The 27703-nt window shown below is 39.3% G+C and overlaps 1 protein-coding gene and 1 pseudogene across 1 annotated transcript in view; both read right to left on the bottom strand.

Annotated features, from left to right (window-relative positions):
• The window catches only part of HDAC8 (histone deacetylase 8), a 246415-nt gene that overhangs the window by 64420 nt on the left and 154292 nt on the right, over positions 1-27703 (bottom strand). The gene's annotated exons all lie outside the window — the stretch shown is intronic.
• Positions 24106-24447, bottom strand: LOC136142904 (eukaryotic translation initiation factor 1 pseudogene; annotated as a pseudogene).

Genomic DNA, 27703 nt, shown 5'->3' on the forward strand with positions numbered 1-27703 from the left:
AAGATGAAAGGACAACCCGCAGAATGGCAGAAAATATTTGCAAACGAATCAACGGACAAAGGATTAATCTCCAAAATATATAAACAGGTCATGCAGCTCAATATTAAAAAAACAAACAACCCAATCAATCAACATTGTGAAAATGACTCTACTACCCAAAGCAATCTACAGATTCAATGCAATCCCTATCAAACTACCACTGGCATTTTTCACAGAACTAGAACAAAAAATTTCGCAATTTGTATGGAAACACAAAAGACCCCGAATAGCCAAAGCAATCTTGAGAACGAAAAAAGGAGCTGGAAGAATCAGGCTCCCTGACTTCAGACTATACTACAAAGCAACAGTAATCAAGACAGTATGGTACTGGCACAAAAACAGAAAGATAGATCAGTGGAACAGGATAGAAAGCCCAGAGATAAACCCACGCACATATGGACACCTTATCTTTGATAAAGGAGGCAGGAATGTACAGTGGAGAAAGGACAGCCTCTTCAATAAATGGTGCTGGGAAAACTGGACAGGTACATGTAAAAGTATGAGATCAGATCACTCCCTAACACCATACACAAAAATAAGCTCAAAATGGATTAAAGACCTACATGTAAGGCCAGAAACTATCAAACTCTTAGAGGAAAACAGAGGAAGAACACTCTATGACATAAATCACAGCAAGATCCTTTCTGACCCACCTCCTAGAGTAATGGAAATAAAAACAAAAATAAACAAATGGGACCTAATGAAACTTCAAAGCTTTTGCACAGCAAAGGAAACCATAATCAAGACCAAAAGACAACCCTCAGAATGGGAGAAAACATTTGCAAATGAAGCAACTGACAAAGGATTAATCTCCAAAATTTACAAGCAGCTCATGCAGCTCAGTAACAAAAAAACAAACAACCCCATCCAAAAATGGGCAGAAGACCTAAACAGACATTTCTCCAAAGAAGATATAAAGAATGCCAACAAACACATGAAAGAATGCTCAACATCATTAATCATTAGAGAAATGCAAATCAAAACTACAATGAGATATCATCTCACACCAGTCAGAATGGCCATCATCAAAAAATCTAGAAACAATAAATGCTGGAGAGGGTGTGGAGAAAAGGGGACACTCTTGCACTGCTGGTGGGAATGTGAATTGGTTCAGCCACTATGGAGAACAGTATGGAGGTTCCTTAAAAAACTACAAATAGAATTACCATATGACCCAGCAATCCCACTACTGGGCATATACCCTGAGAAAACCAAAATTCAAAAAGAGTCATGTACCAAAATGTTCATTGCAGCTCTATTTACAATAGCCCGGAGATGGAAAGAACCTAAGCGCCCATCATCGGACGAATGGATAAAGAAGATGTGGCACATATACACAATGGAATATTACTCAGCCTTAAAAAGAAATGAAATTGAGTTATTTGTAATGAGATGGATAGACCTAGAGTCTGTCATACAGAGTGAAGTAAGTCAGAAAGAAAAAGACAAATACCGTATGCTAACACATATATATGGAATTTAAGGGAAAAAAATGTCATGAAGAACCTAGGGATAAGACAGGAATAGAGGCGCAGACCTACTGGAGAACGGACTTGAGGATATGGGGAGGGGGAAGGGTGAGTTTTGACAGGGCGAGAGAGAGTCATGGACATATACACACTAACAAACGTAGTAAGGTAGATAGCTAGGGGGAAGCAGCCGCAAGGCACAGGGATTTTAGCTCGGGGCTTTGGGACAGCCTGGAGGGGTGGGATGGGGAGAGTGGGAGGGAGGGAGACGCAAGAGGGAAGACACATGGGAGCATATGTATATGTATAGCTGATTCACTTTGTTATAAAGCAGAAACTAACACACCATTGTAAAGCAATTATACCCCAATAAAGATGTTAAAAAAAAAATAAATAAATAAAAAATTAAAAAAAAAAAAAAAAGGGCAGAAGACCTAAATAGACATTTTTCCACAGAAGATATACAGATGGCCAAGAAGCACATGAAAAGCTGCTCAACATCACTAATTCTTAGAGAAATGCAAATCAAAACTACAATGAGGTATCACCTCACACCAGTTGGAATGGGCATCATCAGAAAATCTACAAACAACAAATGCTGGAGAGGGTGTGGAGAAAAGGGAACCCTCCTGCACTGTTGTTGGGAATGTAAATTGATACAGCCACTATAGAGAACAGTATGGAGGTTCCTTAAAAAACTAAAAATAAAATTACCATATGACCCAGCAATCCCATTACTGGGCATATACCCAGAGAAAACCATAATTGAAAAAGACACATGCACCCCAATGTTCATTGTGGCACTATTTATAATAGCCATGTCATGGAAGCAACCTAAATGCTCATCGATAGATGAATGGATAAAGTAGATGTGGTACATATATACAATGGAATATTACTCAGCCATAAAAAGGAATGAAATTGGGTCATTTGTAGAGACGTGGATGGATCTAGAGACTGTCATACAGAGTGAAGTAAGTCAGAAAGAGAAAAACAAATATCATATGTTAATGCATATATATGGAACCTAGAAAAATAGTACAGATGAACCGGTTTGCAGGGCAGAAATAGAGATACAGATGTAGAGAACGAACATGTGGTCACCAAGGGGGGAATGTGGAAAGGGGGTGGTGGTGGTGGTGGGATGAATTGGGAGATTAGGATTGACATCTATACACTAATATGTATAAAATAGATAACTAATAAGAACCTGCTGTATAAAAAAAATAAAGAAAATTCAAAAATTCAAAATAAAACTGATATGAAATACACACACATAACACACTGCTACAGGCTAAATTCAACATGTTTTGAATCCTTAACCTTCAATGTGACAATATGTAGAATAAGGAAATAATTAAGGTTATAGGGGTAAGGCCCTGATCCCATAGGATTAGTGCCCTTATAAGAGACATCAGAGCTTGATCCCATTCTCTCTCTCCCTCCCGCCTTCCCCCTCTCTTTTCCTCTCTTTCCTTCTCCCTCTCCCTGTTCCTTTCCCCTCTTTGTGCATGTACTGAGGAAAGGCAATGTGTGGACACAGCAAGAAAGTGGCTGTCTGCAAGCCAGGAAGAAAGTTCTTTCCAGGAACTGACCCTGCTGGACTTTGATCTGGGACAACTAGCCTCCAGAACTGTGAGAAAATAAATTTCTATTGTTTAAGTTACCCAGTCTGTGGGATTTTGTTATAGCAGCCAGAGAAGACTAATACATACATGTGCACATCTTGGTTTTCCCTTGCTTAAGACACTTCAACAGCTGCCCATTACTTGGTGCTCTTAAGTCTTTGCCATGGCCTACAAGGTCCTATAATAACCAGTTCCATGACTATCTCTCCAACTTCACCTACTCTCCCTGGACTTCCCAGCTCTGGCCTTACTGCCTCTCATTCAGTTCTTCAAAGAAGCACTGCTCTATTCTCTCCTAGGGCCTTCACACATGGTGTTTCCTCTGCCAGGAAAGCTCTTCTTCCAAGGTCTTGCCTTGTTGCCTCTACTTGGTCTTCAGAGCTCAGCTTTAATCTCATTGCAGCGAATCTGATGCTTCCCAAGATTAGAGAAACTTTTCATGTCATATGCTCTCAACTTCCTCTACTTCTACTTGGTAGCACTCATCTCAGTTGGATTTAAATAATTAATTTGGTAAGTGAGTTTTAAATGTTGTCCCCATAGCTGAAATATAAGCACCTAAAGGCAGGATTCACACCAAGCTTCTTAAGCACTGGATTCCCGAGTGTGTAGCACAGAGTAAGCATGCTACTTGTTGAATGAATGAATGAGTGAATGAGACTATTGCAATAGTACAGGCAGGAGTTGATATGGGTACAAACCATAGCAGTGACACTACAGTGACTAGGATACACCTTGTTTAACAAAAAGCCTTAATGACTACACTATGCATTAACATTTTGAAATGTTAGTAGTGTTAGTAAAAATTTTAATTAAACAAAGAGAAGTCATGCCCTCATGGTTATAACACTTAGTGCTATAGACTGAACCGTGTCCCTCCCAAATTCATATGTTGAAGTCCTAATCCCCTTGTGTGACTGTACTTGGAGATGGAGTCTTTGGCAGATAATTATGTTTATATGAAGTCATGAAGGTGGAGCCCTCATGATGGGATTAGTGCCCTTATAAGAAGAGACACCAGCGAGCTTACTCTCTCTCCCTCCCGTGTGAGGACACAGAGAGAAGGCAGCCATCTATGAACCAGGAAGAGAGCACTCATCAGAAACCTACCATGCTGGCATCTTGATCTTGGACTTCTAGCTTCTAGACTGTGAGAAAATAATTTCTGTTGTTTAAGCTACCCAGTCTATGGTATTTTGTTATGGCAATCCAAGCTGACTGATAAACTTAATTTTGGCTATAGAACTGGTCCTTATTTATATGCCATCTTAAGCAATTTTTCTCTAATTGTTTGCTGGGTATAGCTTCTGCCTCCCCACTAGGCTATAACTTCCTATAAGTCATAGATCATGTCTTTTAAATCACCAGAAGCACCTACAACCAAGTTGGGCACATGGTGGTAGTCAAAAAATCCTTATAGAAGGACACAACTGCACAAGGAGAAATGCTGAGTGTTCACAGCTAGAAAAGGGCACTGAGACTCTGGAATTAGTGTCAGCTTTGTCACAGATGTCCTAAGTGTCTCTAAACAAATTAGCATATTTCTTCCTTTCTATCCATTTGCTTCTTCAGCTGTGGTATTTCTTCCTTCCCTTATGGAGTTTTGGTGAGACTTAAATATAAGCCAGTATTTTCAGACCCTTTGTAAGGAAGCGGAGAGACTAGGTTTCTGAGTCAGAAAAACTTGGGTTCAAAATCTAGTTTTCTCACTTACTAACATGGATTGGAGCACCAACCTTGTGTGAGGTGCTTCATACACATGGACTCCTTCAGTCTTCACAATCACATTGCATAGTGCGTATGAGAAAACTGAGCTTCTGAGACACTGGGTAAATTACCCAGGTCCCACTGCTAGTTAGAGGATCAGAATCCCAAACTGGCTCAAAATCCCACATTCTTTCTACCATACTACAGGCTCCAAAAGAGGATAAAGGTTAACGTCTAGAAAGAATAACCTCCTACACTGGATTTCATGACTCCATTCATCAGGGACAAAAGTTCTTGCTTTACTTTGGGAAAACAGGAAGCTGCCACCTTAATATTTAAGTAATGTAGTAAGGCCAGTTGGAATCAGATTTTCAAAAGGACTATGACCCAAAAGAGAATACAAGCCATTTCACTAGCCTTAGGGTGCCATGGGGGCAGGGATGTGGTTGTCTTATTTACTTCTGTATTTTTAGAACCCAGCACTGTGCCTGGCTCTAGGAAGCACTCAATGACTATTTGTGGAAAGTATTTACCTAGTGCAATGGAGGGGTTGAAAGAGAGTACATTCTGTGGCCTGGTATTGTGGCTTCTAGAAAGGTGTAGCTATAGAGATTAGGCCTGAAAGAGCCAGTCACATGGCTGCTAAGGCTTGGAACTGAAGTATTTTTCTCATACATTTTAGATTCACAATGAAACAAGATTCCCTGGTGGGAATTTTCCCAAAGACTGGATCCAGACACCCAATAAAAGGGTTACAAGTGTACTTGCATATAATTTGCAAATGGTTTATATCTAACTACATTCTCTGTCATCTATTCCCTGGTGATTTTCAAGGCAAAAATTTATTGCTATCCTAAAGATTATTGCTTTTTTTTTTTTTTTGCGGTACGCGGGCCTCTCACTGTTGTGGCCTCTCCCGTTGCGGAGCACAGGCTCTGGATGTGCAGGCTCAGCGGCCATGGCTCACGGGCCCAGCCGCTCCACAGCATGTGGGATCTTCCTGCACCAGGGCACGAACCCGTGTCCCCAGCATCAGCAGGCAGACTCTCAACCACTGCGCCACCAGGGAAGCCCGTATTGCATAATTTATAAAAATAATAAAAATTTATCTTTTCTTAAGCAAAAAAGAATAGACAGTACCACGTTACGCTGTCAAGGCTGTTCAGTGCAGACAAGTCACATCTTTATTACTGCCATATAAATTGTTTGATCAATCATGTTTAGGTTCTGTTATAAAATTTAAAATGTGAGGTGTACCTGTCCATATTAGCTATTATCACTACTGTTTCTAGTATAGCAATCCCCTATGTCATCAACACGAGCACTGCCCCATTCAAAAGGCATTTTGGAGGGATTTCAATTAGATAGAGGCCCTCCAAGTAGAAATCTGTGTTACTGAGGTTTCAAAGCAAGGGCAGTTTTCCCTACCACTCACCAACACAATTAAGGTTCAGTTGCAGAGACATACTTCTCAAGGGTAGAGGAGGCTGAGGTGACAGAGAGCAGAACTATGAACATCCATTCCTAAGTCACAGGCAGAAGTTTTGCTCTGTAAGCTGATTCTTGATAAAGTAATAATTTATAAATGGAAAGAGATATGGGATTTATCATTCAGTAAGCATTTATTGAGGGCCTGCTATGTGCAAGATACTACATAAGCATCACAGCTTAATAAGGAGAACTTTTAAATCTATCAGGTCTTTTCTTGTCATTACCTTAAAATATCATGTCCTGTATTTAAAAATGGCAATGTAATCATGAGAAAAAAATCCAAGCTCAACATTAGTACAACTTACATTTGCCCTCTCAAGTGATGATAAAAAGAACTGTCTAATGTGCTTTAACAAGCTTTTGCACATGCTGTTCCCTCTGCTTGGAATTCTCTTTCCCCCTCTCCTGTCTGCCTGGTGAAATCCTACCCATCCTTCAGGATATCAGCTGAAATATCATCTCCTTGGTGAGCTCTTCTGATGTCCTCCTGAGAGAATCATTCCTTTCTCTACACTCACAAAGCTCTTTGCATAGAACTTCTACTCTCATACTCCATTGTAATTTTTTCTTTCTCACACTGTACTCTGAGCTCCATAAGTCAGGGAACACCTCTGATTCATCTTGGTATCCCCAGCACAACGCCTGCATATAGTAGTCAGTAAATGATTGATGAACTTCCCTGACCACTTTGGAAAATAAATCTAGTAACACATTACAGAGAGTGTTACAGAAACCTAACAAGGCTTTGCACATAGTATGTGCTTAATGAAGGTTTGCTGACATTGAACGTGGTACAAATGGCGCTTCTCTTAGGTCAAGGCTATAGACAGCAATTCTTGCTAGCCCCTTTATAGCGCCACACAGCAGGCACAAGCCCTTCACAGACAGACATCCTTGTGATGTTCCAGTCACTGAATGGTACATGTGCCCCAAACCATCACCCCCACTGGCTTGCCAGAGGGCATGAAATGGTCCATTATTAGTTACTTCTTGGGGTTAAGGCATTTGCTACAGAAGTTCCCTGCTGGATTGCTTTCAGACAGAGGTAAAATTCATCAGAAGCCACCTGAAAGATTTTGCACCTCTTAGAAGACCTGTAGATCATTCATGCCCCTCTCCTTCTAATTACAATCTGCAGTCCAGAGAAAATTCAGAACACAGGAAAAGGTCATTAAAGAGTCGAGATCTCACACAGCTTAAATTGTACCTTATAATCACAGTAGACAATCCCTGTCAGCTTAGAGTTACAAATTTTGCTGTTTACAAAGTCCTGTGAGGCACAAATCTAAAGAAGGCAAAAAAACCAAGTCAACATTATTAACCTTTTTTGTATCAAAGCACTAAAAATGTCTAAACTTTGGCTTTTAATCATAGTCATTTGCAAAATCCTACTAATTTTTCTCTGGTTGTTGGGGAATAAAACCCTTTTTCTGTTTCTGATGACGGTTGTGTAGAAGGAAACTCACTATAGTTTGCAAATGCTACTTTCATTGGAAATACACCTATCTTGTAGACCTTTAGTATATAATCACCAAATATCAATACTATATATATATATATTTTTTGGTCAATACAGGCACAAAATGGTCAATCACTCCTGTGTTACCTAGAAACCAGTTAGGCCAACTCCACATTTTCTGAGCATTCTAGTTAAGAGTAACTGAGGGGACTTCCCTGGCGGTCCAGTGGTTAGGACTCTGTGCTTCCACTGCAGGCGGCACGGGTTCCACCCCTGGTCAGGGAACTAAGATACTGCATGCCACACGGCATGGCCAAAAAAAAAAAAATTGAGATCATCTTTCCCTAATTTTGAAAATCAGGAGGTTTTGTGACTCATTGATTACTTAGGGAGTTCTTATTCAGCATTGATAGTTGAATATATTAAGTAGAAGGCCAAAGCTAAACTCTGTTGTATTTAGCTGGAACAAAGACCAGTCTTGCTTTCAAATCTTTGTTAGCACTGTTTGAACAGTAAAATAATCAAAAGCCCAGAGATAAGCCAAGTTTCTCAGCATAATCCTCTTCCACGTCTGTTAGCTTGGGGAGGGATGGGTGAGAGACGGACAATGCCAACACAAATGGAAGTGTACAGTGAAGAAAGAAAAGGAGGGCCAGAACAGTGGGTGAAAAGTTAACTTACTTCACTTAGACCACCATATGAAAACCAGATGTGTCGAAAATGTTGGATGAGAAAAACTGGTGTTACTGATATAGCGTGAACAAACCCTTTGTGCTTTCCTCCCAACACAGTATCATTACAGGGTGCCAGAGGTGTCATTTTATTTCATTTCACATGTAGCACATTCTCAACAAGTTAAACCGTTTCTAATCTTGTGTAATTAGATAGGTCTCGCTACATCCCTCAGTTGAAGGATTTTATAGGCTGCCTTGTTCTGTCTCCTTTTTGTGACAGCTTCTTTGGGGCTGGAAACTAACATTTGCTAACATTTCTTCCCTTCTGGCACCTGTCAGCTGGATGGGCTCTGGGAAAAGGAGGATGGGGAGGGAAGGAATGCAACGTTCCTCCCCCCCCACACCACTGCCCTGGTATTAGAGCCATCTTTGTCTCTACATAGGGATTACTCTGTTCTGGAAAGTGCTGTTAAGTACACACTCAAAATAAACAATGGGCAGATGGGTGAATGGAATGATAAAGTTCTTGTTTTTTAATTTAATTTTATTACAAATTTCAAGTTCCTTTGTTTACTAAATATAGAGTCTGGGTGAGGTTCTAGCCAGAGATGGAAGTCCTTTAATACAGTCCAAGGAGTCACCAGTCCATGAAATGGATGGGCCTTGGCTCTTTGACCTTACCATCTGGTCACTGTGGGCAGAGCCTCCCACTGGAGACAGAGACCACGGCACGACTGCCTTCTCTCCACCTCAAAGCAAAGTTGTGAGGAGTCATCAGATATTTGACATTGGAATCAGAGGCTATACGAACACCAGGGCTTTTACTTCAATGCAGGAGTAATAATAGCATCTTGAAATTGAGAGTTTTTCCTTCAAGAAGCTTTAAAGCTATCTCCCCACCAAAAGCTTTCTTAGGGTCATTCCTTGACCATTCTATGACATCTTTGTGAGGTTGCTGGCTGGCAAATGCTCTCCATGTGTAGACTAGGAAATCCAGAATTAAGGTCTATTTATGCTTCTATGCCTTGGGACTTGTGCATGATTGATTATATGCAGGGCCTGACCTCTCACCACAAAATTCTGTGGTTTTTGTCCAATAATGAGAAAAGACAACTGAAGGAGTGCAGTATACAACAGAATGGGTGAGTGACAGGGCCACCTGACGTCCCCTGGTACTTTACAGTTTATAAATCGCTTTCAGAGTGGTCCTTTCATGGAGAGGCAGTGTACACTCCTATTTCACCAAAGCAACTGGACTGCAGAAATAAGAGCCAGGGTGCTGGCACAGTCCTAGAGGCCCTAGATTTCTCACGCTGGGGGTGGGGCAGTGTGTGGGTAAGCACTTCGCCTTCCAGGAATAGTACTGCTCTGAGACTCCTCTGTAGACTGACTGGAACGGAGATTAAGCCCAGGGTTCTCTTTGCATTCCATTTAGCAGTTTGCTCATGCTTTTACTACAGATCAGCCTCAAGAATTCTTCTGCCAGCTGAGAATCTGAAATGTTGCCTTGGCTGTAAAACAGTATCTTATTTATTCACATAAATCCCCTCCCCCTCTTGTCCATGATTATTTTCACCCTAAAATGGAAAGGGGGGCAAATTATGTGAGTGTTTGGGTACTGGACTGCAGCCACCCTTGGCAATCTTCGTTAATCTTTGAGATTCTCACCAGCATTGAGTAAAGAACAGTGACTCACCCAGAGTAACACATAGTCTCTCTTTCCTTTAGAAAAGCAGTTCCTCAAAAGTGCTGCTAAGAAAAACAAAACAAAAAACTACAGTTCAAGGGAAAGAAAAAAGCGCTAAGAGCAAAAGATGGCTTTAAACAAGCCTAGAAGATTTTGAAGGAGGGGAAGGTGATTATCTACAAGGGATGGAAAAGTGGCTTGTACATTTTCAATTTCCTTTTCAGTTCCAAGTTTGAGACCTAAACATCTTTTGTCTAGGGGAAGTTATGACAGGAGGACGTTAGGTCCCCTTAGCCCCAGCTCACTACTTGAAACTTCCCAGTAGCTCGGGGAGGCTTGCTGCTCAGCAGCCCTGGCCAGAGGGGTGGAAGGGAGACAAACAGCAGGAAGGAATAAAAGTAAGAAGCAGCTGGCACAAATGCGGCCGAGCCCTCCCCTCATTCTAACCAGTTGTATAGACAGCTGTCTCTTTAATTTAACCCTTAGTCCAACCCCCAAATGACAAAGCTCATTTTACTCATACAAGTCTCCTCTGGTAGAGATGGTGGTTGGTTTAAAACCAGGAAAAATGTAGAGGTAAGGGAGGTTAAGTGGGGAAAACTTGACAAAGACGGGAGTTTTTTCCCCCTTCAAAACACGCATGTGGGGAAGAACGCCAAAGGAAGGCTGTGAACGAAGAGACAGAAACCTCTGTTGTCAAAGGCAGTCTGGAGGAGGGAGGACAGGCTTGCACAGGCTTGGGGACAGTTTTGCTTCTACTTCTATTTATATTCTCAAGGCTAATTGTGTAAATGGGAGTTTCTTACTCCAGAATGGCCATTTGTAGCTGCACGTGGGTTTGTTTTTCCACACTATCAGACAGCCAACTCAGCACTACTGTCAGCAGCTCTGATCAATAGAGAGGAGCTTAATTATTCACCAATCTGGAGACTAGGCATGTAAATGTGCAAACGTTTTCCCCTCAAGTGGCCTTAGAATTGGAATCCTTGGGTGTTCGGGCTGGAAGCAACTTTATAAAGTATGTTCCAGTTAAACCCCGAAGAAGACTGGGGAGGAATTGGAGCCTGGAGAAGGGAAGTGAATTGCCCAGGGTCACACGAGCCATTGAAAGCAGCCTGACCTCTCTCTACTGGTTCCATGTTTCCTGTCCGCTCTCCCACCCCCACCTCCAGAGACCCTCAAATGTATCTGCCTTGGCAAAGTCTGTGTGTTTTCCTCCCGGCTGTTTCAACTGCTATCCCATGACAATGTTGGCAGGCCCGGTGACTGAGCACAGCCTTAATCATGAGAGACGGAGTGCTTATTCCTGTACTCCTGACCCAGCTGGGAAAGGGCCATCCTGCCATTTGCAGCCTACCTTTGGTTCCAAGGCCCGCAGGACGAGGAGACCAGGGAGCACTGTGCCCCCAAAGGCAACACTGCTGCTGTGAACAGAGGCAACTGCTTAAAAGAGTTTTTTTCTCTTCTGCAGCTTGTAGCCTGAAAGTTTCAGAAGCAGCGGGAGAATCCCCTCCTTCTCCATCCTTCATTTAAAGAAATGATGCAATTGATACATACACAAAATGCTTAATATATATAAATCATATTTGTATGTAATTTCTACCTGAAATATACTTAATATATAAATCATGAAGCATAATAATAGAATCAACACCTGTGAGCCCACCATCTGCCTTAACAGAACATTACCAGCGCCACTGTGGCTCCCTGCAGGCTCCTCTGCAGCCCACTACCCTGCCTTTCTCCCAGAGGTACCCACAATCATGAACTTAAGTCACTCCCTTGCATTTCTTCATCGTCTTCCTACATATACGGGTATCCCTAAGCAACAAACTCTTTAGTTTTGCTTGGTTTCAAACTGTAAATATTGCTATCATGCTAAATTTTTTTGCAATTTGTTTTTACTCAGAATTGTGCCTGAGAACCTCTCCCACGGTTATCTGCAGTGGTGTTTTATTCCTTTTCATTGCTGCCTAGTATTTCACCATTAAGTCTACTACAAGAGAGACATACTACTGTTGATGAACATCTGTTGTTTCTAGTTTTTTTTTTTTCCTATTCTAAACATTGCTATAAACTTTCTTTACAGTACACTTGCCCAAGTTTCTCTAAGGTCTGTTTCTAGGAGTGGAATCAGTCAGTTGTAAAGTACACACATGTTCAAATTTGTTAGATAATGCCAAATTGTTTCCCGAATCGGTCTTTCAATACACACTCCCACCAGAAGTGTAAGTGTTCCGCATCCTCACTAACGGCTCCACATCCTCACTAACACTTAGGATTATTTAACTTACATCATTTTTTACAATCTGGTGGATTAAAATGGAATTTCATGATGTTCTTTTCTGGTCATTCCTTGTTTTTTTTTCTATTGAAGTATAGTTGACTTACAATGTTGTGTTAATTCCTTGTGGTTTTATTTTGCATTTCCCTGATTACTAATGAGGTTGAGCACCTTTTCACGTCTCTTGGCATTCAGATATCCTCCTCTGTGAAAGACTTGTTTATATCTTTTGCTCATTTTTCTCCCAGATTTTCTTTCTTATGTGTTGGTATATGAAATTTGTATATTTCAAATGCTAATACATTGTCAGTTATATGAGCACTAAATATGGTGTTCCACTTTGTGCCTTTTCACTTTCTGGGGCTTTTTGGTGAAAAGAGGCACTTCATTTTAATGTCACTGAATTTATTACTTTCTCCCTTTATGGTTGGTGCTTTTTGTATTTCTTTAAAGAAATTCTCCCCTATCCCAATATCACAGAAAATTTCTCTTATCATGTTTCTTTGTGACCAAGAGTTTACTGGCATTTGGGGCAGGGCACTTATTCTTTATGTGGGGCTGGCTCTTACATTGCAGGACACTTTAGCATCCCTGGACCCTGGGTACCAAATGCCTTTAGCACTATTCCTGTCATTATAACAATCCCAAACACTCCCATACATTTTCAAATGTTCCCTGGGTGGAGGTACTACCAGTTGAGAACCTCTGAATTATATTTTCTTCTAAAACTTTAAAGTATTTAGTATACCCAGAATTGATTTTTGTGTTGATGGGAATCTAATTTTATTACTTCTTTATGGCTAACCAATTTTCCCAACACTAGTTATTATAGAATTAATCATTTCCCCCACTGATCTGCAATGCTACCTGTCATACATCAAATTTTCAAACAGGTATAAGTCTATTTTTGAGTTTTTTATTCTGTTCCATTGGCCTATTTGTCAAACCTCTTTACTTATACTCTTAAGTACTATAGCTGTATGATAAGTCTTAATATCTGATAGAGTAAGTTTTTCTACCTTGTTCTTCAAGAATGCCTTGGCTTTTCTTTGCACTCCCATATAAGTTGTAGAACCAACTTGTCACATTCCATGAAAAACCCTATTGGGATTTTGATTGGAATTATACTATGATTGATTCAGGGAAAAGGATATCTTTACAATATTGAGTAGCCCTACTGGTACAGAACATGGCTCTCTATTTCAATAAAGTTTTATAATTTCCTCCATAGAGGATCTCTGACACATCCTTTGTTAGATTTTCTACATAGATACCTTATATTTTTATTGCTACAGTATCTTTTTAAAAATTGCAGTTTTGATTCTTGTTGTTGGTTTATAGAAATGACTTATCTCCTTATAGTCTCTCTTAAATGTATTCCAATCAGACTTTTTCACTTAGTTACATCAAAATTGTTCCTGGCAAGGTCACTCACAACTACACAGCTACTAAGTCCAATGGTCACATCTCAGTCCTCATCTCATTTGATTTCTCAGCAGCATATGACATAGTTGGTCACTCCCTCCTCCTCAAAACACTTCTTCACTTGGCTTCCAGGACAGCACACACTTTTGATTTTCCTCTTACCTCACTGGTTATTCCCTCTCAGTCTTCTTCGCTGGTTCTTCCTCATTTCCCCAATATTTTAATGTTGGACTGTTCCAGGGGCCAGTCCTTAGACCTCTTCTCTTCTCTAGCTATCCACACTCCCTTGGTGATCACATCAATTCTCATGGTTTTAAATTCTATCCATATGCTAACACCCTATTTTGCAATGCTAGTTCAACTCACTCTCTGGAGCTATCATGCGTGTGTGTGTGTGTGTTTGTGTGTGTAAGGAAGGAATATATATATTCCTTCCTCCTGCTTGACATCTCCAACTCAACATGTCCAAACTGAACTCTTACTACCCGAAACTGAGCTTCCCACAGTCTCTCTCTCAGTTGCTCACTCCATCATTCCAGTTGCTCAGAGCAAAATCTTTGAGCCCTTGCTTTCTCTCAGAGCACTCACAATATGTTAGAAAATCCTCCTCTACCTTCAAAATATATACAGATTCTTATCACTCTGCACAATCTACACTGATATCACACTAGTTCAAACCACCATTATCTCTTTAAGAAACAGCCTTATTGAGATGTAATCTACATACCATACAATTTAACTATTCATAGTATATAATTCAATATATTTTAGTGTATTCATGAGTGGTGTGACCATCACTACAATCTACTTTTATAATATTTTTGTTCCCCCTAAAAGAAACCAGTACTCATTAGCAGTCATTCTCCATCCCCTCACCTCATGTTGCCCTAGGCAACCACTAATCTGCTTTTTGTCTCTATACATTTGCCTATTCTGGACATTTCATATGAATGGAATCATAGAATTTGTGGTCTTCAGGTACTTCATTCCTCTTTATTGACAAATAATATTCCATTGTATGACTGTACAACATTTTACTTATATATTGATCAGTTGATGGACATCTGGGTTGTCTCTACTTTTTGGGCCAATATGAACAATGCTATGAACATTTGTGTCCAAGTTTTTGTGTGGACATATGTTTTCATTGGGTGTACAGGAGTGGAATTGCTGAGTCATAATGTAACTCTATGTTTTAGCTTTTGAAGAACTACCAGCCTGTCTTCCAAAACAGCTGTACCATTTTACATTCCCACTAGTAGGTAGTGTGTGAGGGTTCCATTTCTCCACATCTTGTCACCACTTATTGTTATCTGTCATTTTGATTCTAGCCATCCTAGTGAGTCGGAAATTGTTATCTCATTGTGTTTTTGATTTACATTTCCATGATGACTAATATTGTTGGACATCTTTTCACGTCCTTGTTGGTTATTTGTATATCTTCTTTGGAGAAATGTTTATTCAGATCCTCTGCCTATTTTTAAATTGTTATTTGTCTTTTATTATTGAGTTGTAAGAGTTCTTTATATATTCTAGATACAAGTCCCATATCAGATATATGATTTGCAAATATTTTCTCTACTTCTATGAGCTGTCTTTCCACTTACTTGAAGATATCGCTGTAACAGAAAGGAATTTCAATGAATTCCAAGGTATGTATTTAATTTTGATGAAGTCCATTTTATCTATTTTTTTCCTTTTGTTGCTTACGTTCTTGGTGTTGTACCTAAGGAACCATTGCCTAATACAAGGTCATGAAGATTTACACCAACGTTTTCTATGAGTTTTATAGTTTCAGCACTACATTTACATCTTTGATGTGTTTTAAGTTTTTTATACATGTTGTTAGGTAGAGGCCCAACTTCATTCTTTTGCATGTAGACAACCATTTCTGAAAAGACTATTCTTTCCCCCACTGAATTTTCTTGGCACCCTTGCCAAAAATCAATTGACCATAAATATGAGGGTTTATTTCTGGACTCTCAATTCTATTCCATTGACCTATATCTCTACCCTTATGTCAATACCACACTGTTTTGATTAGTTTCGCTTTGTAAAAAGTTTTGAAATCTGAAGTAATTATGACCTCATAAAATTGTTAGGAAATGTTCCCTTATTTTCTATTTTTTGGAAGAGTTTGGAAGGATTGCTTTTGATTCTTCTTTAAACATTTGGTAGAATTTACCAGTGAAGCCATCTGGTCCTGGACCTCTCTTTGGTGGGAAGTTTTTGATTACTAATCCAATCTGTTTAATTGATACAGGTCTATGCAGATTTTCTATTTCTTCTTGAATCTTAAGTTTTGGCAGTTTGTACCTTTATAGGAATTTTCCTATTTCATCTACGTGATATAATTTGCTGGCATAAAATTATTCATAGTATTCCTCTTATAACCCTTTTTTTTAACATAGTTACAAAATTTTTTTCCTGCTGTGAGGACTTTTAAGACCTACTTTCTTAGCAACTTTCAAATATGCAATACAGTGTTATTAATTATAGTCATCATGCTATACTTTACAGCCTCATGACTTATTTTATAACTGGAAATTTGTACTTTTTCACTCTCCTCACCCATTTCATCTATGCCAATCCCCCAGCCCCCTCCTCTGGCAAGCAGCAATTTGTTCTCTGTATCTATGAGCTTGGTTATTTTTTGTTTGTTTTTGTTTTTTAGATTCCACATATGAGATCATGTGATATTTGTCTTTCTATGACTTATTTCACTTAGCACAATGCCCTCCAGGCCCGTCCAGGGTGTCACAAATGGCAAGATTTCCTGCTCTTTATGGTGGAATAGTACTCCATTGTATACACAGTCAGCCCTCTGATTCACTGGGTTCCACATCCACAGATTCAACCAACCATGGACCAAAAATATTAGAAATATTTTTATTCCATAAAGTTCCAAAAAGCAAAACTTGCTGCATGCTAGCAACTATTTACATAGCATTGACACTGTATTAGGTATTACAAGTAATCTAAAAATGATTTAAAGTATACAGGAGGATGTGCGTAGGTTATATGCAAATATTATGCCTTTTTATATAAGGGATTTGAGCATTCATGGATTTTTGTACCTGTGGGGTGTCCTGGAACCAATCCCCTAAGGAGACTGAGGGATGACTGTATATACCACATCTTCATCCACTGATGAACATTTGGGTTGTTTCTATATCTTGGCTATTGTAAATAATGCTGCAGTGAACATGGGGGTGTATATATCTTTCTGAATTAGTGTTTTCATTTTTTTGGTAAATACCCAGAAGTGGAATTGTTGGATCATATGGTAGCTCTATTTTTAATTTCTTGTGGAATCTCCATAATGGCTTTCCATAATGGCTGCACCAATTTACAATCCAACCAACAGTGTACAAGTGTTCCCTTTTCTCTACATCCTCTCCAACATTTGTCGTTTTGGTAATAGCCATTCTAACAGGTGTGAGGTGTTATCTCATTGTGGTTTTGATTTGCATTTCCCTGATGATTAGTGATGTTGGGCAACTTTTCATGTATCTGTTGGCCATCTGTATGTCTTCTTTGAAAAAATGTCTGTTCAGATCCTCTGCCCATTTTTAAATTGGATTTTATTTTTTTGCTATTGAGTTGTAGTATAATCCTTTTTATTTCTGTAAAATTGGTAGTAATGCTTCCACTTTCATTTCTGATTTAAGTTATTTGAGTCTTGCTTCTTTTTTCTTAGTCATTTTAGCTAAAAGTTTGTCAATTTTGTTGACATTTTCAAAAAACAAGTTTTGATTTCATTGATTTTCTATTTTTTCTTTTTCATGTATTCCCTCTCTAATCTTTGTTATTTCCTTCCTTATCCTTGCTCTGGATTTAGTTAGCTCTTCTTTCTCAGATTTCATAAGATGAAAGGTTGGGTATTGAGTTGAGATCTTTCTTTTTAACATAGGTGTTTATAGCCACAAATTTCCCTCTGAGCACTGCTTTAGCTACATCTCATACATTTTGGTATGTTGTTTCTTCATTTTCCTTCATCACAAATTATCTTCTATTTTCCTTTGTGGTTTTTTTTTTTAAATATAAAATTTTTCTTTTGGCTGCGTTGGGTCTTCATTGCTGCACATGGGCTTCCTCTAGTTGCGGGAGCGGGGGCTACTCTTCGATGTAGTGCACGGGCTTCTCATTGCGGTGGCTTCTCTTGCTGCAGAGCACAGGCTCTAGGCACATGGGCTTCAGTAGTTGTGGTGCGCAGGCTCAGTAGTTGTGGCTCATGGGCTCTAGAGTACAGGCTCAATAGTTGTGGTGCATGGGCTTAGTTGCTCTGCAGCATGTGGGATCTTCCTGGACCAGGGATTGAACCTGTGTCCCCTGAATTGGCACATGGATTCTCAACCACTGCGCCACCAGGGAAGTCCCTCCCTTGTGGTTTTTTCTATGACCCACTGGTCATTTTAGGAGTGTGCTTTTTAATTTCCACGTATTTGTGAATTTTCCAAATTTCCCTGTTATTGATTTCTACTTTCATCTCATTGTGGTCAGAAAACATGCTTTGTATGATTTCACTTCTTCTACGCTCTATGGCCTAGCCGATGGTCTATTCTGGAGACTGTTCCATGTACATTTGAGAAGAATGTTTATCCTGTTGTTTTCCAGTGTAGTGTTTCATAGATCTATGTCAGGTCTAGTTTAGGTCAAGTCTTCTATTCCCTTGATCTTCTGCCTAGTTGTTCTATCCATTATGGAAAGTGGGCATTGAATTCTCAAACTATTATTGTTTGTCTATTTCTCTTTTCCACTCTGTCCAGTCTGTCAATTATTGTTTCATGTATTTTGGGACTCTGTTGTTAGGTACATATACATTTACAATTGTGTCTTCCTGATGGATTGACCCTTCTATCATTATGAAATGTCCCTATTCATCTCTAGTAATTTTTTTTTGTTATAAAGTCTCTAATTTTTTTCCTTTTTTTTTTTTTTGGCCACGTCGTGTGGCATGTGGGATCTTAGTTCCTTGACCAGGGATTGAACCCATGCCCCCTGCAGTGGAAGCACGGAGTCCTAACCACTGGACAGCCAGGGAATTCCCTATAAAGTCTATATTTTGATATTAGTTTAGCCACTCCAGCTTTTTAGGGTTGGGTTGTTGTTTGCATGGAATATCATTTTTGATCCTTTTACTTTCAACCTATTTGTGCCTTTGGATGAAAAGTGTGCCTCCTGTAGACAGCATATTGTTGGACCTTGTCTTTTTTTAAAATCCAGTCAGATAATATCTTTCTTTCGATTGGATTGTTTAATTCAGTCACATTTATTGTTATTATTTATATGCTTGGATTTACATCACCATTTTGGTTTTTGTTTTCTATATGTCACATGTCTATATTTGTTATCTTCCTTAGTATTAGGTGGATATTTTCTCATGTAACATTTTAATTCCTTTCATGAATTTTAAAATTATTTATTTTTGAGTTATTTTCATTGTGGTTTTTCTAGGGCTTATAATATACATCTTATTAGAATCTACTTCAGATTTATACTGACTTAGTTCTAGTGAAATACAGACATTTTATATAGCTTCATTGCCTCCCCCTTTTTGATATTATTGTCAAACATACATATATATTTATATATGTAATAAATCCAACAATATATGGCTGTAATTATTACTTTATATAATTTTATGTCTTTTAAAAAGGCTGAGAGGAGTTCCCTGATGGTCTAGTGGCTAGGATTTGGCCCTTACACTGCAGAGGCCCAGATTTGATCCCTGGTCAGGGAACCATCCCTCATGCTTCACAGTGCAGCCAAAATACAATAAATAAATAAATGAATAAATAAATAAATAAAGACTGAGAGAAGAGAATAAATATATATTTATAGTGTTCACTAACATTCTTACTCTTCTGGTTCTTTCCATTTCTTTCTGTGGATTGGAATTACCATTATTGTCATTTCCTTATTTCAGTACAGCTTTCTTCCCATTCCCTTCCGTTGTGCTGTTATTGTCAAATATGTTATGTTTCTATATATTATAGTCCCAATAATACAATCATATTCATATTGCTTTATGTAATTGATTTTTAAATCAGTCAAGAGGGGAAAGGGGAAGAAATATGCAATTACACTGTCTTTTCTAATTACCCACATAATTACCTTCATAAGCATTCCTTGTTTTTCATGTGCATTCAAATTATTGTCTGACATCATGTGCTTCCAGCCTGAAGAACCTCACTTAGTATTTCTTTTAAGAAAGGTATCTGGGCTTCCCTGGTGGCGCAGTGGTTGAGCATCTGCCTGCCAATGCAGGGGACACGGGTTCGAGCCCTGGTCTGGGAAGATCCTACATGCCATGGAGCAACTGGGACCGTGAGCCACAACTACTGAGCCTGCACATCTGGAGCCTGTGCTCCTCAACAAGAGAGGCCGCGATAGTGAGAGGCCCGTGCACAGCGATGAAGAGTGGCTCCTGCTTGCCACAACTAGAGAAAGCCCTCGCACAGAAACAAAGACCCAACACAGCCAAAAAAATAAAAATATACATAAAAAAAGGTATCCTATTCCCGTCTTACCCCTAGGTTCTTCATGACCTTTTTTTCCCCCTTAGATTCCATATATATGTGTTAGCATACAGTATTTGTTCTTCTCTTTCTGACTTACTTCACTCTGTATGACAGGCTCTAGGTCCATCCACCTCACTAGAGAATGGACTTGAGGATATGGGGAGGGGGAAGGGTAAGCTGTGACAAAGTGAGAGTGGCATGGACATATATACACTACCAAACGTAAAATAGATAGCTAGTGGGAAGCAGCTGCATGGCACAGGGAGATCAGCTCGGCGCTTTATGACCACCTAGAGGGGTGGGATAGGGAGGGTGGGAGGGAGGGAGATGCAAGAGGGAAGACATATGGGAACATATGTATATGTATAACTGAGTCACTTTGTTATAAAGCAGAAACTAACACACCATTGTAAAGCAATTATACTCCAATAAAGATGTTAAAAAAAAATAAATAATACACTAAGTCAAAAAAAAAAAAAGGTATCCTAGCAATGAATTCTCTGGGTTTTTTTTTCCATCTGCGAATGTCTTTAATTCACCTTCATTTTTGCCAGATATATGATTCTTGGTGTTTTTTTTTTTAACTGTCAGTAGTTTGACTATATCATCCTTCTTGACTTCATTGCTTCTGATGGGAAGTCAGCTGTTAATCTTATGGGGGTTCCCCTGTATGTGATGTGTTTTTTTTCTCTTCCTGCTTTCAAGATTTTCTTTTTGTTTTTCAACATTTTACTATGATGATACTGGGTATGATCTCTTTGGGTTTACTTAGAATTAATTGAGTTTCTTGGGTGTGTAAAGTTTTTTTTTTATCAAATTTGAGAAATTTTGGAATTCCCTGGTGGTCCAGTGTTTAGGACTCTGTGGTTTCACTACTGGGGCCCAGGTTTGAGCCTTGGTCAGGGAACTAAGATCCTCTGAGCTGTGCAGGCAGTGTGGCCAAAATAAGGAAAAAAAAAAGGAGAAAATAAGAAATTTGAAGAGTTTTCAGCAATTTTTTTGAATATCTGTTTCTGTCCTTTTAATGCTCTCCTCTCTTTTTAGTACTCCAATGATGCATATATTGATGCACTTATTTATATCCCACATTTCACTGAGGCTCTGTTCATCTTCAGTTTTCCTCTCTGTTCTTCAGATTGCATAATATCTATTGTTATATCCTCAAGTGGACTGATTCTTTCTTCTGCCAACTCAAATCTACTGTAGAGCCCCCTCTAGCAAATTTTTCATTTGTTACTATACTTTTCAACTCCAGAATATACATTTGGTTCTTTTTTATAATTTCCATTTCTTTCCTTTTTTTAAAAAATAAATTTATTTATTATATTTTTGGCTGCATTGGGTCTTTGTTACTGTGTGTGGGCTTTCTCTAGCTGCAGTGAGCAGGGGCCACTCTTTGTTGTGGTGCATGGGCTTCTCATTGTGGTGGCTTTTCTTGTTGCAGAGCACAGGCTCTAGGTGCACAGGCTTCAGTAGTTGTGGCTCATGGGTTCTAGAGCGCAGGGTCAGTAGTTGTGGCGCATGGGCTTAGTTGCTCCGTGGCATGTGGGATCTTCCTGGATCAGGGCTTGAACCCGTGTCCCCTGCATTGGCAGGCAGATTCTTAACCACTGTGCCACCAGGGAAGCCCTAATTTCGATTTCTTTATTGATAATTTATATTTATTGAGACATTGCCATCACACATTCCTACTTCTTTTAAGCAACCTTTAGTTCTTTGAGCATACTTACAACAATTGTTTTGAAATCTCTGTCTGCTACATCCTCCACTTGAGCCTCTTTAAAGAGAGTATTTTTATTGCTTTTCTTTTCTTTTTTTTTCCTTCTGTGTATGGGTCATATTTTCCTGTTTTTTGGAGGAGGGGCAGGAAAAAATTATTTTTCTCATAATTTTTTTGTTGAAATCTGAACATTGTAGACAATATATGGTAGGAACTATGGGATACTGATTCCCCACCCCACCCCAGGCTGGTGGCTTTTAATTTCTTGGTTATTTGTTTGATAACTTGAATGAAAATTGTAAAGTTTATCCTCTCTATAATATAAAGCTTGATGTCCCTGCTCTGATTTTTTCCCCTTGTTTTAAATTTCTTTGCTTGACTACCTAGGGGTTACTCCTGGGTTGGCACAAGCCATTTATTGTCAAGGTTGTGCTTAAGCCTCCCAAGTCAGTTAGATTTTTAACCTTTATCATTGGATATCTTTGTGGTTTGGAGGCTACTATCACAGTTCAGGGTTTATATTGGGTTGGCCAAAAAGTTTTGCCCAGGTTAGAGTGGGAGCTGGGTGGAGGAAAAGAGATCTGGTTTTCTTGACCATGCCTGCTTGGACTTGAGCTTCTGCAACATGGAGCTGGGAGAGATGAAAAATTCCAGCAGCCTGCCCTTCCCTTGGTGAAATCATAACCCCAGACTGGGTACTGCAGGGGGAAGGAACCTCCATCCTCTTGGCTGCATCTGCCCAGAGTAGTGAGTTTGGGGTAGAGATTCTGCAAAGCAGAGGTGGGGTGGGGGGAGTTGTGATAAGGGAGTGAGTCATGCATGGCTCAAATGCCATAGACTCTTGCTATTCTTGGCTTTGGTGATCTTCTCTACTTTGTTTTATATTTTAATAATTTTTGCTTTTGTGTCTATTATTTCCTTCCTTCTGCTTTCTTTGGATTTATTCTATTGTTTATTATCTAACTTCTTAAGTTGAACCCTTAGCTCATTAACGTTCAGCCTTTCTTCCTTTTTTTTTTGGCCGCACTGAACAGCTTGTGGGATCTCAGTTCCCTGACCAGGGATCGAACATCGGCCATGGCAGTGAAAGCCTGGCCACCACAGAACTCCCTCTTCCTTTTTAACATACTCTCCTAAGGCTATAAACAGCCCTGTAACCACCACTTTAGGTTCAACATATAAGCTCATTTCTAAACATTTTCTAATTTCCATTAAGATTTCTTCTTTGACCTAAAGAGTTATTTAAAAGTGTTTTTAAATTTCCAAAACTGTATTTTAAGAAAAACACTGTATATTTGGATTTATTTATATTGTCTTATTTTATTCCATGAGTTCCATTTTTGCTGTGTTTTTTCCTCTTTTGAATCAATTGATTTTTTCTTGTTCCACTTTGCCACTTCTATTACTTTGGAAGATATTCATTCTTTTTCTCTTCTTTTAGCGGCTATCTTTGAAATTCTAACATGCTTACTTAATTCAATAAAACCTAGAGTTAATTAACATATGTACCCTCTTCTTGAAGGGACCCCTAAAATGTTTTGACTCTAATCCTCAACAACATGAGTTGCTATTGTGAAGCCTTTAAATTCTGTGTTTTTTGTCTTCTTTTAATCCCACAAATTATAAATTACTAATATTACCCACATGTTTAAGTTTTGTTTTCTACTTAAAGTTCTTTTGTACATCTCGGAACTTCTTTTTTGGATAATTTTCCTTATTCAGTGACAAATGTTGGTGGTAAATGCTTAAAATTTTTTTTATATTAAAATGCCTTTATGTTGCCTTTATTCTCTGAAGACAGTTTCACAGTATATATAATTTTTTTTGGCTCTTTTCAGTTTATTGCATGAAGGAGTTACACTAGTCCAAGTTAAAAGCAGACCCCAAATGGTTACATCATACAAGCTGTGAGGTTTTTAAACTTGTGACAAGGGACAGACGGAAAATTTTGCTCATTGCTAGGAAATCCTCACGTAAGCTTCAGTGAGCCAGAAGCATTTAAAACCTATGAACCTTCAGCTGATTGTCCTTAGCCAGTCCAGTCTCTACGAGGAACTGGCATATGTTCTAGTGCTGGTCACCCTGTAGCTGAATTACTTCTCCATATTCTGGATGCTCAAGTACAGTACCATTGCAGGCAAATTTCTTCTTAAACGCCTTCACTAGTTTCTTTTTATCGTAATCATCAGTGATCCCTTGGACAGTAGTAAGGGTCTTCCTGCTGTTTCTCTGTTGAATTCTTATATGGATATAATCCTCAGTGCCAGCAGGAAGCAGATCATCACCCTTACTTGCATCAGCAAAGGGGTCAAAAGAGTGGAGGTTCTGGATAGTGGACATACGATACCATTCCTTTTCCTCGGTGGAAATGGCCTGCAGAAGGTGGCGGCTGGAAAAGGCGGGTGGGGGGGACAGAGCGTCAGGAAGCGAGGGGGCTTGAGGGGGAAGCTGCTGAGTCCTCAGTGGCGGCTTAGTGAGTGGGCCACAGTATATATAATTTTAAGATGAAAATTATTTTCTCGAAGCACTTTCAACATTATATTCTAATATGGCTTCCAATGTTGCTGTTGAGAAGTCACCTATTGGTCTAATTGTTGTTCTTTTGTATGTGATCAGTCTTTTCCTTGTAGCTTGTTTTAAGATCTTATCTTTGTCTCTGGTGTTCTGCAGTTGACTGTGATGCATGTAGATATTAATTTCTTTTTATTTATCTTGCCTGGAATTTCTTAGTTTTCCCGAACTGCAGATTTTTGTTTTTTCAAAATTCTGGAAACTTTCCAGCTATGGTTTATCTGAATGGTTCTCCCCCTTTTCTATTATTTCTTTGTAGAATTCTAAAGAGATTAATATTGGGCCTTTTTGCTTTATCCTCCATATCTCTTAAGCACTCATATTTTCCACCTCTTTGTACCTCTTTTTTGAATTTTGTGTGATTTTTTTCAGATGTATTTTCCAGTTTCCTAATTTCTCATCAACTGATGCATAAAACTTCATCAAGGTTTTTAATAACAATTATTATATTTTTCATTTCTAGGTATTCTATTTAGTTCTTTTTTTTTTTTTTTTTTTGCTGTGCACGGGCCTCTCACTGTTGTGGCCTCTCCCGTTGTGGAGCACAGGCTCCAGACGCACAAGCCCAGCGGCCATGGCTCACGGGCCCAGCCGCTCCGCGGCATGTGGGATCCTCCCGGACCGGGGCACGAACCTGTGTCCCCTGCGTCGGCAGGCGGACTCTCAACCACTGCGCCACCAGGGAAGCCCTCTATTTAGTTCTTTTTCAAACCTAGCAGGTCATTTTTTTTAACATCTTTATTGGAGTATAATTGCTTTACAATGGTGTGTTAGTTTCTGCTTTATAACAAAGTGAATCAGTTATACATATATCTCCATATCTCTTCCCTGTTGCATCTCCCTCCCTCCCACCCTCCCTATCCCACCCCTCTAGGTGGTCACAAAGCACTGAGCTGATCTCCCTGTGCTATGCGGTAGCAGGTCATTTTTGATAGTCTCTTGCTCTGTACTTTTTTATTTCCTTAAATGTATTTAACATATCTATTTAATATCCTGTATATGATAATGTAAATATCTAAAATCTTTGTGGGTCTAGTTATGTTTTACCTTTTTTTTCCCCTGTTGACTGCTTCCTCCTGGAAGTTGGTTTTCTTGTGTAAATTGTGACTTTTGATTGTGAAGGACTTTGTTAGAACTCTCTGTGGGATTTCCATGTGGCCCGAGAGTAACAGTGTTCTCCCATGAAAGATTTCAATTTGATTTTCCCTGGTGTTTGAGGCATCACAAACCTAGGTCCACTTTAAATTAAAAATCGTGGCCTGTGATTTTTTGTGCCATTCACATAATATATATTCAATCTCCAAACCAGATGTCATAAAATCTCAGAGAGTTATTTAAAAAAAAAATTCTACTCAAAGTTAAAACTTAGACAAAAAAATTTTCCTTACTGTCTGTTCCTTCCCCCAGCTGCAGGCCTCTGTTGTCCAATACTAACCACTTAGCCACATGTGGCTATTAAATGTAAATTAGTAAAAATAAAATAAAATAAAATAAAATGAAAAATGTAGTTCCTCCGTCTCACTAGCCACATTTCAAGTGCTCAATAACCATATGTGGCTACCATATTGGTCAGTGCAGATATAGAACATTTCCATCACCGTGAAAGTTTTATTGGGTAGTGCTGCTCTAGAACATTTGAATCTACACGTGTCTCCAGGGTGTGTGGTGTCTTCAGAACTAGGTTACACCTTTGAACAAACCCTTGTCAATCTGTGTCTTAGTCTGTATGCTTGCTCCCTGAAGATGTGCAAGTTGTAATACTCAGAATCTGTGAATATGCTAACTTACATGGCCAAAGGGACTTTGCAGACATGATTAACGCTCTTGAGATGGGGAGATTATCCTGGATTATAGGGTGAACTCAATGTAATTACAAGGATCTTCATAAGGGAACTAGGAAAGCAGGAAATACACAGTCAGAGAGGTGATGTGGTGACAGAAGCAGAGGTTGGAGTGATGTACTTTGAAGACGGAGGAAGGAACCATGAACCAAGGCATGCAGGAGACCTCTAGAAGCTGGAAAAGGAAACGAAACAGATTCTTCCCTAGAACCTCCAGAAGGAATATAATCCTGTGACCCATTTTAGACTTTTTTTTTTTTTTTTTTTTGTGGTACGTGAGCCTCTCACTGCTGTGGCCTCTCCCGTTGCGGAGCACAAGCTCCGGACGCGCAGGCTCAGCAGCCATGGCTCACGGGCCTAGCCGCTCCACGGCATGTGGGATCTTCCCGGAGCGGGGCACGAACTCGTGTCCCCCGCATCGGCAGGCGGACTCTCAACCACTGTGCCACCAGGGAAGCCCCATTTTAGACTTTTAACCTCCAGAACTGTATGAGAATAAATTTGTGCTGTTTTAAGCTACTAAGTTCGTGGTAATTTGCTACAGTAGCAATAAATCATACAAACTATGAAAGGAGCCAGTTAAGAAAGGCTTTATTTTAATATACCAGAAATGTGTGGCTGCCAAATGGCATTAAGTTATTCTTATATCTACTCATTTCCTCTTCCTATATTTCTATTTGGCCCTGAGGGTACAAGGCCCATGCAAACAAAAATTTTAGAAGGGAGACTGATGCAGGAACCTATACTCTCATTCATTTATTCAACAAATATAAATATATACTGAGTGTTTATCATGCTCCAAGCGCTGTTTTAGGTGCTTGACATATATTAGTGAACAAAAGAAAAAAATCTCTGCCCTCAAGAAGCTTACATTCTAGAGGAGAGACAGAGTTGATAAACAATAAACATAATACATAAGTAAATTATACTGTATGTTAGCAGATGATTAGTGCTATTGGTGAAAAAAAAGTGTGAGTGGTCAGGAAGTGGGGATGGGCAACTACAGTATTAAATATGGTGGTCAGGGTAAGTCTCATTGAAAAAGTTGCAACTGAGCAAAGACTTGAAGGAGTTAGTCATGTGAATATCCACAGTAAAGCATTCTAAGCAGAGGAAACATCCAGTGCAAAATATTGAAGTGCGAGTGTGCCTTGTGCCTGATACCTTCTAAGAACAGCAAGCAG

Source organism: Phocoena phocoena, chromosome X, assembly GCF_963924675.1.
Source record: "Phocoena phocoena chromosome X, mPhoPho1.1, whole genome shotgun sequence".
In the NCBI taxonomy this organism is placed as follows: domain Eukaryota; kingdom Metazoa; phylum Chordata; class Mammalia; order Artiodactyla; family Phocoenidae; genus Phocoena; species Phocoena phocoena.